Raw genomic sequence first — 15941 nt, forward strand, 5'->3', positions numbered from 1 at the left:
GCTCCCTTTGTCCCCGTCTCTCAGGGGTTCCAAAGGGCCCAGGTGCTGAAGGAGAAGAATGCTAAGCTTGCAGAACCTAGTGTATTTGAAGTAGTAAGTGAGCCTGCTCTTTATCTTATGGGAGAGATGATCTCCTCTCTCAAGATTCCACACTGCAAAGACCCATCTAACAAATGGCCCAGGGAAAGAGTGATCAGGGATTTACATTTTTCCCAGGTAAAAAAGTGAATGAGAGCAAGAGAAAAAGGTGCACAGATAATGTCTTCTGAAGTTGTAAGACATGTGGGAAACTTGCTTTGGATTATCATTACAATGGTTTCATTAAGCCTCAAAGAGTGTCATCAAGCAGCTGCACTCTGATGGCCACACATGACATAATCCAACCCAAAGCAGCTTGGGCATCAGAGCTGTATGAATTTGTATCACTGAGGCTGTTTTCACAGCACATGGTTGGAATGACAAGCACAGAGCCAGACCCCATCACTGTGACACCTGTTGCTTGAGCTACGAAGATGGTAGGGTTGTTTTGCCAGGCTGTGGTGTTGGATGTAGGGGTGGAAGAGCACATTCATTATTCTTACCCTCTTGCTGCAGAACTTGAGTAGAAGGGCCTCCCCAGTTAGTAGGGTGGTGTTCATAGGGCATGTGCTCATGCTGCCTCACGTTCCTAGCTGTAATCTCACCTTTTCTCCACTCATCCCATACTTCATCCTGAGATTTCATGAGATAGGATTGGGTTCGAGAAAGGGACACAAGGTCTTCTTTCCAAAACTGACAGACACGTTTTACATCCCCTACCCTGGCCAGTGTGATTCAGTGTAGATGGACTCGATGTACAGCTTTAACAGTGATGCAGGCCCCATGCTTGAAATGTAAGATCATGCCAATCCAGTAAGAGAATCCAGGTGGGTAGAAGACAATAAAGTGTGACTCGTGTAGGCCCACTTTTGGGCAGGTTGCAAGGTGGAAGGTGCAGCAACTAGACTGGCCAGGCCAGGCCAATCAGGGCAAAGATACATCATGCCCCCAGAAAAGGTTGGGACACAATGATGAATGTTTAAAACAGATCTTACAACCACCCACAAGGCTAATGCCTGTCAACAGACATAAGATCCTTGTTTTTAAAAAGATTTATTTGAGAGAGAGTGCGTGAGTGAGCACAAGCTGGGTTGGGGGAAGGTAGAGGGAGAGAATCCCCAAGAAGACTCCCTCCTGAGTGCAGAGCCCGATGTGGGGCTCAATCCCAAGACCCATGAGATCACGACCTGAGCTGAAACCAAGAGTCGGATGCCCAAACAACTGAGCCACCCAGGCGTCCCAGCAGAACCTAAGATTCTGACTCAGTATAATTTCCAGCATTCCATAGTTTCTCTTGAGTGTGAGTCACTTTGTGTTTATTAAGGATGAGCAATTATCTAATGTAAAATAACAAATATCTTACACCAATGGAGCATACCACACAATGAGATTACAAGTGAACATTGAGGAATTCAGGAGATGAAGTTTTCCCACATATCATATAGAAGATTCTCTGCACTGCAGGATCTACCACATTTAAGGAACGTATTTCACTGAGGAAACAGTCAAGTGCTCTAGATGTTTCTTATAGCACGGCTTCACTGTGAGAGCTAGCATACTGGGTTTTCAGGAGATTGATGTCTTTACCACAGTCTACACATAGAGACCATTCCTCCAGTTTGTTTCTTTCGTATCTTCAAAGTCAGTGGGAGTATTGAGGCTTTTAGCACATTCCTTACATTGATGGGATTTCTCTCCAGAGTGAGTGCTTTCATGACAGTTAAAGGAACTGGGGAGAACTGCAGGTTGTACCACAGTTTTAACATTTATAAAGGTGAATTTTCATTTATCTAATATTAATTGGAATAATTGGAAGACCTTCTTAAAGTATTTACACTCTGGGTTTCTTTGCATGTATTTGTTTTGAAAGGCACATCACTGAGAAATGTGTCATTTATAGGGTTTCCTTCCTGTATGTTTTTTTTTTTTTTAGGATTTTTTATTTATTTATTTGACAGAGACACAGTGAGAGAGGGAACACAAGCAGGGGAAGTGGGAGAGGGAGAAGCAGGCTTCCCGCAGAGCAGGGAGCCCGATGTGGGGCTCGATCCCAGGACCCTGGGATAATGACCTGAGCCAAAGGCAGACGCTTAATGACTGAGCCACCCAGGCGCCCCTCCTGTGTGAATTCTTAACATGTTTAAGTTAGTCTTGAGGAAAAAGTAAAGGCTTTTATGCATTCCTTATATTGAAAGGCTTCTCTCTAGTGTGAGCATGTCTGTAAATGATAAAGTATGAATAACAGGCAAATGCCTTCCCCCACACATTACACTTTTCTCCAGCGTGATTCTAAGATGAGTATGATTTAAGTAGCAAAGGTCTCCCACATTTGTTATATTTTAAAGGCTTCTCAGGGCACCTGGGTGGCTCAGTTGGATGAGAGCCTGACTCTTGGTTTCAGCTCAGGTCGTGAGCTCATGGGTCTTGAGATCAAGTCCTGTTTTGGGCTCCATGCTCAGCATGGAATCTGCTTGGGATATTTTCCCTCTTCCTCTCCCTCTGTCCCTCCCTCACCCTAAAATAAATAATCTTTAAAAAGCTTCTTTCCTGAGTGTGATTTTATATGTTCAGTAAAGCTTGAGGATGCACTGTAGGCCCTCCCACATTCTTTATATCCATAGGTTTTTTTTTTTATTCTTATGTTATTCCCCATACATCATTAGTTTTAGATGTAGTGTTCCCTGATTCATTGTGCATAACACCCAGTGCTCCATGCAGAATGTGCCCTCCTCAATACCCACCACCAGGCTAACCCATCCTCCCACCCTCTCCCCTCTAGAACCCTCAGTTTGTTTTTCAGAGTCCATCATCTCTCATGGTTCGTCTACCCCTCCGATTTCCCCCGCTTCATTCTTCCCCTCCTGCTACCTTCTTCTTCTTCTTCTTTTTGTTTCTTAACATATATTGCATTATTTGTTTCAGAGGTACAGATCTGAGAGTCAATCAACAGTCTTGCACAATTCATATCCATAGGGTTTTAATCCAGTTTGAATTCAAATGGATTAAAACATAATTTTGGAAGGATTTTCTGCATTCCTTACATTCAAGTTACTTCTCCAGAGTGCAATATTTTATGTTTACCAAGAGAAAAAGAACTAATGAAGGTTTTCCCACATTCCTTACATTTATCAGGGTTTTCTCCAGTATGAATCCTTAAAGGTCTTGCTACTTTTGAGAGATTAAAGCTTTGCTGCATTTCTTACACTCATAGTATTTCTCTCCAGTGTGAGTACACATGTGAGTGATAAAGTGGGAACTGGCAAATGCTTTCCCACACACACTACACTCAAAGTTTCTCTCCATTGTGAGTTCTGAGAGGATTCATAAAACGTGAGGAAGTAGTGAAGGCTTTCCCATGTTTGTTACATTTAAAAGGCTTCTCTCCAGTGTGAGCTTGTGTATGTTCAGTAAGTTTTAAGAATGCAGTATAGGCTTTCCCACATTCCTTACACTGGTAATACTTTATTCCAGTGTGAATTCAAATGTGATTAAGACATGAGGAATTTTTAAAAACTTTCCACATTCCTTACATACAAAGGTACTCTCTCCAGTATCAGATTTTGTATGTCTCTCTCTCTTTTTTTTAAATTTATTTGAGAGAGAGAGAGCACGAGAGAGAAGCAGCATGAGAGGGGACGTGGGACTTGATCCCAGGACTCCAGGATCATGACCTGAGCCGAAGGCAGTCGCTTAACCAACTGAGCCACCCAGGCGCTCTTGTATGTCTCTTAAAATTGGAAGATGAAATAAAGGCTTTCCCACTTCCTTACATTTATAGGGTTTCTCCCATGTCAATTCACATGTATACTTAACAGTTTGCACACATGGAATATTTTCACCACATTCCTCACATTCATAAATCCGTTAGCAGTGCAAGTTTCTTCATGCACACTCGTGAAGAACAGGTGTCTCACCTTCCTTGCTTTCATAGACTTTCTTCTCCATCATGAGTTGTCATTTGTGCTTTGAAGTAAGATTGATCATGGAAGGTCTTCCCACTGTCACCGCATGTGAAGGCTTTTTCTTGGGTGCTGGTTTTCCAGTACAGAATATTTGGAGTCAGGTAGATGGGTTTTTCTGTATTGATTAAACCCAGAAAGTCTGTCTCCATTACAGGTTTCCTTCTGCAGAGAAAGGGAGCTTTTTCCATATTCCTTATCCTTGTAAGTGTTCCCTCCATTTTGAGTTCTCCTGTGTGTCTAAAGGCATGAGCATTCACCAAAGTGTTTTCCATGTTGCACACACAGAGTTCCCATTCAACATGGCTTCTTGCCTGTCGGGGAATGCATGAATGATGCTTCAAAGATTTCTGAGACTCATTAATTGATCCTACCCATCTCAAAATAGAAATAGCATTACCATGCTGATTAGGATTCTTATCATTTCCAGTGCATTCATACACCTCCTGCCCTGTTCATTTCTTTCCAGCTGGATAGACTCCTTCTGCCAGCATGATGGGCCACCTCCTATAATCCTAAAGGGAGTCCTTTTGTTTCATGGCATTTTTTAAAAATTCAACATCCATTTATATATGTGGGAATGAATACTTGTGGGAATTGTGAAGTGACAAATTTCAAGGTAGGTTTAGTATATCCCCAGATTCATCACACTGAGAATATCTCACAAGAAACATTGTTTTGTCTTTGGAAAATGTCCCTTATCTCAAATATCTATCACTTGGGCAAATGTTCCATCTAAGGAAAATCTCAATCTTTTCCAAGTGTGGAAAATAAAAAATATTGCTTTATAAACTTAGTGATTTTACTGTTCCTCTCCTATTGGATGTTTTTTCTCCCAAAATATCCTGCCGAATTACTGAATGTTTGGTTTATGCTGTATTTCCTGTTTGAAAGTAAGAGAGAAAAATATAAGAAATTATAGAAATAAATGTAGGTTAAAGGAGTTAAAAACAGTGAGGTTCATTTGAATTTATTACAAACTTAAACATGCCAAAAAACAGTACAATAGATTTGAAGAGTTTGGCTATGTCAACAATTTAGTAATGATATTAAGGAGTTGGTGAAAAAAAGGACTCTGTGAAATTAAGCACCATGATTCTCTTCTTGAAGGGCAGCATGAGAGAGGACCACGGTGGCATTGTATGGCAGCAGTGTCTGTTTGTGTGGATTTACTTGAATGCAGAGAAATATTCAGGAATTTCAAGCTAGAATGGAATGAATTCCAGTCAGGTGAATGTGGCAAGTATAGTCATCTCTGGTGTTCATTCTTCTTTTCTACTAGGTTTTCCTTCTAAGGACATGTTCTTTCTTGAAACAAGGACAGCAGCAAAAAAGATGAAGACTGAGTGTTTAACAGGTTCTTCTCAGGTAAGAAAAAAGTTTGTCCTTCAACAAAAATGACATAATACATTCATCAGATACATACATTTCCTTCTAGGTAGACCTGTTTCCACAGCTTCCTAAAGGAACAGAGCCACTCTGAGCCCTGATGAATTTTCTCACAAAGTGGAATCTATCAGAATGATGAGAGAATACCAAATAATCTCAGTATTTGCATTTCATAATGGTGACTGCATGTTATTTTGGTGCTTTGACATGATGAGACTGAAAGTGTGCATTCCTCAAACAGTTTGTACATTCATCAGTGCTTATGGGTGTCTCTTTTCTCAGGAGTTTGCTGCAAGAAGAAAATTGGACAAGAGCTTTTAGACTTGTATTAAGTTTATGCCTTAGAGGTTTCATTAAAGCCAGGACTGAAGTATATCAAACATGAGTGAGTTCCCAACAGAGAGAATAATATTTAGGACTGTTTTCTGAAAGGTATATGCAAACAAACTCCAAAGGCCAAAGGAGATGTAAGACCAAAGGAGGCGGACAAGTGTACTTTGATGAGAAATGGTTTATTAAGAGGACTCACAGACAGAAGTGTCCCATGGGCAGCCACAAGACAAAAAGGTCTCCACAACCCCATGACCCTTAAGATGTGTTATTATAGCCCTAGAGGCTGAGAATACATGCTGGGGTACCACACAAGAGGAGAATGTTTCAGAATGGATGTGTGCCAGAGGAGAATGTTTCAGAATGGATGTGTGCCAGAGGAGAATGTTTCAGAATGGATGTGTGCCATAGTCATATCTCCAGGGCAGGTCAAGGACATTATGCCCTGAAGGTATACTGAAGGGGGTGGTTAAACAAAGGGGAAATAATTTGGGGGTTGCTGTGCGCAAGAAGAGCTGAAGTCACAGAATTGTCCTCAAGGAGGATTTATTCAGGGGCACCTGGGTGGCTCAGTCAGTTGGGCATTTGCCTTTAGCTCGGGTCATGATCCCACGGTCCTGGGATCAAGACCTGCATCAGGCTCCCTGCTCAGCGGGGAGTCTGCTTCTCCCCCTGCCCCTCCCCTTGCTGGTGCTCACACACGCGCTCTCTCTCTCTCAAATAAAATTGAAAAAAAAGGGGGGGGAGAATCTGTCCAAGATGGTGCATTAGCCTGGTTCATGCAAGGAACACTGTGCCTTGGGGAAAATTAATAAGAGAGACTTTGAAACCCTCTATTGCCACTGGGTCTCCCATCTTCATTCCCCAGTGAAGACTGATGGAAATGTTACTTTAATTAAAGCCAGCACATATGTGAGTTTAGAACTTAGTGATCTTCAATGATGTGCCTGTGGACTTCACCAAAGAGGAGGAGACTTTACTACACCATCAGGGAAACCTACAGAGATGTGATCTGGAGAGTCATGGTTTCATTTCACAGGTACATACGCTTAGGCCTTGAGTAATGGGACTCTTCCTTTGTGAAGGCAATAAAATGAATGAGATTATGCAGCAACTCTACCCCATGTACACATAACAGGAACCTGACATACAGAAGAGCATTCTCTGGCCCACTCCAGCTCCTCTTAGATGAACCAGAAGCACTGCTCAGGCTCTGACCTCAGGACTCTATATTGTGCAGGCAGAATCTAAGGTAGAATCTCTGAAAAAGGGCATTAACAAGGACTTATCATGGGACATACCCCAGGCCATCATCCTGCAAAGCTAAGGGTGAAATCTGCTTGAATGATGTACTGTGTAAACCAAGATCATTTCAGAGCAGCTTAGGAATATAAGTGGATAGGGCCATCTCCATCCCTCTGGAGATAAGGTTATTTGGAGTTGGGTTCATATTAATTAATAAAAAATATTGATTAGTAATGGTTCAACAGGATCAATTACTTTTTCTGTGCAGATGACATGCATGAAAGCTGCTTAAACATGGTGTACAGAAGATTATTAATATCAACTGCCATTAACTGAGGACCATTATGTATCAGATGTCTCACTAGGAGTTTTTAGCTCACATATATGTGTGTGGAAAAATTTGTATATCTGAATCTACTTTTTTTTTTAATGATTTTATTTTTAAGTAATCCTACACCCAACATGGGGCTCAAACTCACAACCTGAGATCAAGAATCACTCGCTCAATCCACTGAGCCAACCAAGCACCCTTCCATCTTTTTTTTTTTTTTAAAGATTTTAAGTATGAATCTACTCTTTCAATTGTAATGATCTAAACACAAATCAAGTATATCTGATAAATATTTAGTGTCCAATAAAAATTTTTTTTTTAAAGATTTTATTTATTTATCTGACAGAGAGAGACACAGCGAGAGAGGGAACACAAGCAGGGGGAGTGGGAGAGGGAGAAGCAGGCTTCCTGCTGAGCAGGGAGCCTGATGCGGGGCTCGATCCCAGGACCCTGGGATCATGACCTGAGACGCTTAACGACTGAACCACCCAGGCGCCCCTGTCCAATAAATTTTTAACTTTGAAGAAAATAATGCAAAATATCTCAATTTTTGGTACTGAATGCATGCTTTTAAAATATTAGCAAAACCAAATTAAACAACACATTAAAGGGATCAAACACCACGATCAAATGGGATTTATCCAGGGAGGCAAGGGTGGTTCCATATCTGCAAATGAATCAATATGATAAACCACATTAAAAAATGAATAAAAATCACATGATCATGTCAATGTACGCAGAACAAGCATTTGACCAAAATTCAATACCCACTTATGATAAAAACTCTCAATAAAGTGGGTATAGAGGGAATCTCTATCAAAAGTCCAGTGGCATTTTTCACAGGAACAGCACAAACAATCCTAAAATTTGTATGGAACTATAAAAGACTCTGAATACCCAAAGCAATTTTGAGAAAGAACAAAGCTGGATGCATCACATCCTGGATGCCTGATTTTAAACTATACTAGAAAGCTACAGTAATCAAAACAGTATGGTATGGGCACAAAAAGACACATAGACCAATGGAATAGAATAGAGGGCCCAGAAATAATCCCATGCAAATATGATCAATTAATTTATGACAAAGGAGAGAAGAAATACAACGGGGAAAGGAAATGGTGTTGGGAAAACTGGACAGCCACAGGTAAAAAATGAAAATGAACCATACACAAAAATTACCTCAAAAGAGACTAAACACTTGAATTTAAGACCATAAACCATAAAACTCCTAGAAGAAAACAAAGGTAGTAAGCTCTCTGACACACTGGTCTTGGCAAGGAGTTTTTGGATTTGACACCATAAGCATAAGCAACAGAAGCAAAAAGAAACAAGTGGGACTACATCAAACTAAAAAACTTTTGCACAGCAGAAGTGGTTGTCAGAGGTGTGGGTGGGGTGGAGAAACTGGTGAAGATTGTCAAAAAGGACAAACTGCCAATTATAAAATAAGTCCTAGGTACATGACTATCATTACTATGAGAGACTGTAGTAACAATGCGTTGCATATTTGAAAGTTGGTAAGAGAGAAGAGCTTAAAAGTTCTCATCACAAGGAAAAGAAGTTCTAACCACGTGTGGTAATGGATGTTAACAAGACTTACTGTGGTGATCATTTCCAAATACAAACAAATACTGAATCTTTATGCTATACACCTGAAATATAAGGTCATGTCAATTATATCTCAATTAAAAAAAAGAAATTATCAAAATGTGTGACTTTCTAAAAGAACATGTGACTTTTCAAAAAGACAATGGAGAACAATAGCCAATGCTGTAGGTTAAGAGACTAAAAGACAAAAAATTGCCATATATAATCTTCGACTGCATCTTAGATCCAAAAACACCCAAAAGCTTATTTTGGAACAATATGGAGGATTTCAGTTTTGTCAGAGTGGATAGAGGACATTATTATTTCAAATTTTCATGGGGGGAAATAATACTATTGTGGTTTTATTAGCACAATGTCCTTATCTTTAGCAGATGCATCACCAAGTATTTAAAAGCCAAGTACCCTGCCTGCAATTTATTTTCAACTTACCCTCTCATACCGTTCACCAAAAAATGTACTTATTTATCTAGAGGGCCAACATGCAAAATGCTAGAAGTGGTTGAATCCCCTCAATGGAAATTCATAGTACTGTATGTTCATATTTTATTTAGGTTTAAGATTTTTCAAAGGAAAAAATATATTTAGTCTAAATATCCTGTTACTGTGAAGTTCAATTATTCCAGAACTAGAACAAAAAAGCCTCCATCTGTTTTTGTTAGAGGCCTGTGGCTTAGAGTTTTGTGGGGCTGTAGTCTTACGAAGTTCAGATGAAGAGACAGGTGAGTATTCTTGTCCCTCTTTTTATTTTTTATTTTATTTTATTTTTTTTTAAAGATTTTATTTATTTATTTGAGACAGAGAGAATGAGAGACAGAGAGCATGAGAGGGAGGAGGGTCAGAGGGAGAAGCAGACTCCCTGCCGAGCAGGGAGCCCGATGTGGGACTCGATCCAGGGACTCCAGGATCATGACCTGAGCCGAAGGCAGTCGCTTAACCAACTGAGCCACCCAGGCGCCCCCTTGTCCCTCTTTTTAAAAAGACCTGTGGTCTACATATGCTTCCACTTCTCTGCAGAAATACGCACACCATAGACATCTAAGTATATTAACTTCCTACTTGAACGTAATGTGTCAAAAGTAAAGAACGCGCAAAAATAAAGCCAAACCGTCAGGTGAAACATTCCTTTGCACCCAATAGGAAAACAGGCCGGTCGGAACCAGCCCCCCCCCCCCCCCCCCCCGCACAGTGCTCACCGGCATGAGCCGGAACCGCGTGGTCGGTGAGGACGCGACGACACGGCCGGAATCTACCAACTCGACCGGCGGAAGCGCTTTTCCCCCTGGAGAAAAGTCACAGAGGTTGCTTTGCAGGCCACTGAAGAGGGAAGCCGTCTATGAACCGACCCCCCGGAAGCGCCCTTACATTTCCCGGTCCAGCTACTCCCGAGGACACTCCCAGCGGAAGACAGCGGTGCGCGCCGGCTCTCTCTCTTATTTAAAGTTTATTTTTTTTTAGTCATCCCTACACCTAAGGTAGGGCTTGAACTCACGACCACAGGATCAAGAGGGGCTCGCTCCACCGACTGAGCCGCCAGGCGCCCCACACGCCAGGTCTCTTTAAGCAGGCTCCTGGGAGGCCCGGCACAGCCTCGTCCTTCCGTCTCCCTCGCGTTGACCTCCAGAAGTTGGCCTGCGTGGACCCACAGCCAAAGCGAAACCAGGCCAGCGGCGGAAAAGAGCCCGGCGCCTCCGTGACCCCACTTCCGCTTCCTGCCTGAGGCCGGAAGGGGCGGGCCCCCGCTTTCCGGCCTTCAGCCCGATCCGACCACGTCAGGCGGGAAAGCTCTAGCTTTCTCCCGCGTGGGCGTGGGCGGGTCGGGGTGGGCCAGGCGCGGGAGCCGGGGACGGAAGGGGGTCCGGGGACTTGGCGGAAGTTAGAACCAGCGCCGTGGGCGGGGCCTACTCCCGAGGGCGTGGCTGCAGGTGGGAACAGACCCAGTGTCTGTTCGGATTGCGGAATATGTAAGCTGGAAGGGCGAGTGTGCGGGTGGGCTCCGACCCCACGACAAGCACGGGAGAGCTGCCTGCCCCTCCCCTTGTTCCTGGACCCCTTACAAGGATTCTCCCCTATCTGACGTTCTTGCCAGTCCCTAAAGCCTAGCTCCTCCAGTCAGTCCCTTCTTTAGGTCTTTATTTGGGCACCATGCTAAACTCCAATAAGTGATTCCTTTGGATTTTCAATGTAATGCCATTTTCTGCAAATCTATTGCCCCCCTTCTAATGTGTAATTCTCTTTTTATTTATTTTTGAAATAGCATTGATACCGGGCATTCTTCACTTCTCAGGAATACATCTGAAGTTTCTCCAGTAATCACGTTCTCTGTGGTTGCTGGGGTTTTCAGTGGATGGCCTTTGTGGAGTTAATAAAGATGTTTAAACCCTGATTCTAATAAGACATTTTATTAAGAATTGTTCATGTGCATTATCACATGTGTCTTATGCATCTATTGATAACTATTTTTGCTAGGTTGTTTTATGTGTTGCTGTACAAAATACTAAATGTATGTAGCCAAAAAATCTGTTTTTTAAAAGTAATTCTTAAAAATTTTATTTGAGAGAGAGAATGAGCAGGGGGAAGCACAGAGGGAGCAGCAGACTCCCCAATGAGCAGGGAGCCTGACATGGGGCTCAGTCCCAGGACCCTGAGGCAGCGGTCTGACTGAGCCACCCAGGCACCCCCAAAATAACTTGTTTCTTGCCTTTAAATATCTTCAAACTGTATACCGAATTTGTTTCTTACATTTATTAAAGACATTTTTTTTTTTTTTTAAGATTTCGTTTATTTATTTGAGAGAGTGAGCGAGAGAGAGAGAGAAGGAGCAGGGGGAAGGCCAAGAGGGTGAGGGAGAAGCAGACTCCCCACTGAGCAGGGAGCCTGTGCTGGGTTCAATCCCAGGATCCTGGGATCATGACCAGAGCTGAAGGCAGATGTTTAACTGACTGACCCACCTAGGTGCCCCTATTAAAGACATTTAAATCTTTAATCCTGGTGGAGTTTATTTGGCCATGTGGTGTGGGGTATTGGATCCGATTATTTTTTTTTTTAAATTTTATTTATTCATTTGACACACAGAGATACAGAGAGAGGATGAGCAGGGAGAGAGGCAGAGGGAGAGGGAGAAGCAGGCTCCCCGCTGAGCCAGGAGCCCGATGTGAGGCTCGATCCCAGGACCCTGGGATCATGACCTGAGCCGAAGGCAGACGCTTAACCATCTGAGCCACCCAGGCGCCCCAGATCCGATTATTTTCTTTCCTCCAGAAAAGATGGCCAGTTGTGGTACCACTTACCAGTAAACTTTTCTTGACCCAGTCATGTGAAATTCCATCTTTATTAAATGAATTCCTATATATGCCAGTATACGTTTCTAGACTCTTCTGTGCCAGTAATACTAATGCCCGTATCATACTTTTAAAAATTATATCTTAAGTTCTAATATTTAGTGGTAAAAATATAATGGCAGCTAATATATGTTGCACCTTACTGCTCTAGGTACTTCAGAGACAAGAATTTTTTTATGCTTCTAATGATGCAGCTATACCATGATTTTTTTTCTTTTGTTTTTTTGGAACAGCTTTATTGAGCTATAATTCACATAACCTACAATTTGTGCATTTGAAACTTTAACATTCAATTTTTTTAAATTCCAGAGTTGTGCAACTAGCACAATTTTAGAACTTTGTCACTCCAAAAGAACCCTTTGGCTGTCATAATCCCATTTTCCTCCTCTCTTAATGTGTAGGTAACCATGAATGTACTTTCTGACTCTATAGATTTGCCTTTTCTGGACATTTCATGTAAATGAAATCATAAGATCCTTTGCCAATAGCTTCTTTTCACTTAGCATGTTTTCAAGGTTCATATGTGTTGTAGTGCATATCATTCTTTTTTATTGCTGACTGCTATTCCATCCTATGGACGTACCACATGTTATTTACGTATTTATCAGTTGATTCACATGTGGGTTGTTAACATTTTGTGGGTATTATGAGTAATGCTGCTCTGAACATTCACATATTTTTGTGTGTGTGCAGACATATTTTAATTTATCCTGGGTATTGTTATTAGAATTCTCCAGAAAAATAGAACACACAGCCCTTAACTTTTTATGGTGAGCTACACACATACAATGGACATAATATACATTATATGTACTTATTATATGCACACATGACTTTTATGTAAGGAACTACTTATATAACTATGAAGGCTGAAAAGTCTCACAGTCTACCACCCCAATCGAGAGACCTATGAAAGTAGGGGGTGCCATTCAAACACCTGACAGCCAGGCTGCCAACGGGGTAGATTTCAGTCCCTGTTTCAAAGCCCGAAAACCAGGAGCACCAAGAGCAGGAGAAGATCACTATCCCAGTTCAACAATCAGACAGAAAAAGAGAATTCAGTCATCATCTGCTTTTTTGATCCATTCAGACCCTAAATCGGATTGGATGATGTCCACCCATGTTGGGGAGGGTGATATGCTATGCTCAGTCTATTGATTCAAATGCGAATCTCCTGAAACATGCTCACAGACACCAGCAGAAATAACATTTAATGAGATATCTGGGTATTTCATGACACAGTCTAGTTGACACATAAAATTACCATAGGTATCTACCTAGGAGTGGAATTGCTGGGTCATATAGTAACTATATATTTGACGTTTTGAAGTACTACCAGACTGTTTTCCAAAGTGGCTGCACCATTTTACATTCTATCCATCAGTGTATGAGTTCCTATTTCCCAATGTCACTTGTTAATTTTTGTTTTCACGTATTAGCTGTCCTAAGTGGTGAGAAGTGGTATCTCCTTGTGATTTGGGTCATTTTTCTACTGACCAGTGATGTTGATGACTAGTGGTATCTTTTCATGTATTTGTTGCTATTTGTTATGTCCTTGGAGAAATGTCTCTTCCAATCTCTTGTCTATTTTAAAATTGGATTATTTGTCTTTTTATTGTTTAGTAAGAATTCTTTATATATTCTTTATAGAAGTTGCTTCTTGCATATATGAATTGCAAATATTTTCTCCCATTCCATGGGTTTTCACTTTCTTGATGTGTCCTTTGGAGTACAAAAGTATTTAAATGCTGATGATTGACCTCTGAAGTACAAAAGATCTTAATTTTGATAAACTACAACTTACCAATTTTTTCTTTGATTGCAAGTTGCTTTTGGTATCAAATCTAAGAACCCATTGCCAAATCCAATGTCAGGAAGCTTTCCTCCTATGCTTTCTTCTAGGAATTTTGCAGTTTTGTCTTAATGGTTGACTTTCATCCATTTGTTTTTGTTTAAAGGAAGAGCTGGAAAGCAGTAACATTCCAGCAGTTCGTCACATGCGGCTAGCAGTGCCATTCACACAGTCCAGGAACTCTTAACTGCTCTTTACTCAGTTAACAACCAAAAGATAGATATAGTTATTTATTTATTCTCAAGTTTTGAAATAGGCAAAATTGAATTATTAAGTGGAGAAGCCATAGAAATAAGCACCTCTTTGTTATGTTTATATAATAAGTTTTAAAACTTAGGCCAGTTTTAACACATATTGAGCCATATTAATTATTTTAACTAAGTGTCCACAGAATCACATTTTATCAAGGAATAAAGCCAAAGACCTTTATTTATTTTTCATCGTTGTCAGGGCATCTATGCTTAAGATGGGATATTTTAGGGCAATGGGTACAATAACTATGGGAAATTTAGACACGACTACAATTGCAGTGAGGTACACCTATTTTCCTCTATCTCAATTATTTTTTTATGATTACAGGAGAAATAATGTTTAAATTTAGTGGGGTCCCCAGGTATAACTATCATTTGAGCCCTAGTATTGATTACAGTTTATGAAGCCTTGTCAATTAGTATATTTTAGCAATATTATGTTTAATTTAGAACTTACATTGTGAAGGCTCAAAAGCCTTTTCTTTTTGATATGTAAATTTTTAATATGTAAATTTTGTTAATTTGTTATATATATAATTATATATAAAACTTGTTATATAAGTTTTTAACATATAAACTTTTATAAACTAGGTTTTCAATTGGTTCAAACTATGGATCTTTGTTTTAATTTAGTTTTGTGTAAATTATTTTATAATTTACATATATACATCTATATTAAATGTTACAAATGTATATAACTTAACTTTACCTTTTATTTTCTCCTTTGTATCTATGGATTTATTTTTCATTGTTGTTTTTAAATTAGTAAGCAATTGGGGACGAACATTATGTTTCTTAGACCTGACAGTTACTTGGTATAGAAGATTTAAAGTTCCCGCTCTTTGGGAAGGGAGGGATTACTTGTAGCCACATAACGCCCCTGCAGTTATACTTTTTTTCTTTTGGTCTTTCATCTTTCCTCATTTTTTTTTCTTTAGGTATTTACCTATAAACTCCTGAGTCCTGAGTGGACCTTTGCTATGTGCAGTGGCCTCCCTTTCTAGACTGTCCCTTTCAACCTTAGAGGGACTGGACTCTCTCTCCAAAAGAGCAATGTGGGGGAATCCCAATTTTATAACATTTGGTTTTCAAGATGCTCTTACATGTTGCTAGGCAATGGCACTTGAGAGCCCATGCATACCGACCAGGAGATTTACAAATTGGTTTGAGTTGAGAAACCTCCTAAGGTTTCTTAGGGAGAGCAGGGAAAAATGTTCTTACCCTTTTCCCTTTTTCATGAAACATGAAACCAGGTAGGCAGGGGAACAAATCACCACAGAAGTAAAGCAAGGAACAACAGAGATATATGTGCGGGCTGCTGCTGTCTTGGCAGGGAAGGCTGCTGAGGACCTCCTGCTCTCTTTGTCTCCCACAGGAGATGTAGTGGCTGAGGAGATCCCCCTTGGTGTTGCAGGGAACACCACCACATAGTGCTGAGGAGAGAGGTAAGTTGTTTCTGATCGTCCTTACATACTGGTAAGGAGAAAATGTGAAAGGCTAGGTCAATAGTTTGCATTTATACCAAGTGAATTATAACATTATTAGGGAATAAAAATGGGC

The 15941-nt window shown here is 40.7% G+C and overlaps 1 long non-coding RNA gene across 1 annotated transcript; it reads right to left on the bottom strand.

Annotated features, from left to right (window-relative positions):
* Window positions 1–3721: 3721 nt before the first annotated feature.
* On the bottom strand, window positions 3722–10895 carry LOC118005909. The gene is made up of 3 exons (XR_004677895.1): window positions 10303–10895; window positions 10134–10219; window positions 3722–5715 (listed from the first exon to the last, which is right to left on the bottom strand). It is a non-coding gene; the product is annotated as an uncharacterized LOC118005909 (long non-coding RNA).
* Between the last annotated feature and the right edge of the window lie 5046 nt (window positions 10896–15941).

The sequence above is a fragment of the Mirounga leonina genome, unplaced genomic scaffold (assembly GCF_011800145.1).
Source record: "Mirounga leonina isolate KUSES-001 unplaced genomic scaffold, KU_Mleo_1.0 Mir_94, whole genome shotgun sequence".
Lineage (NCBI taxonomy): Eukaryota > Metazoa > Chordata > Mammalia > Carnivora > Phocidae > Mirounga > Mirounga leonina.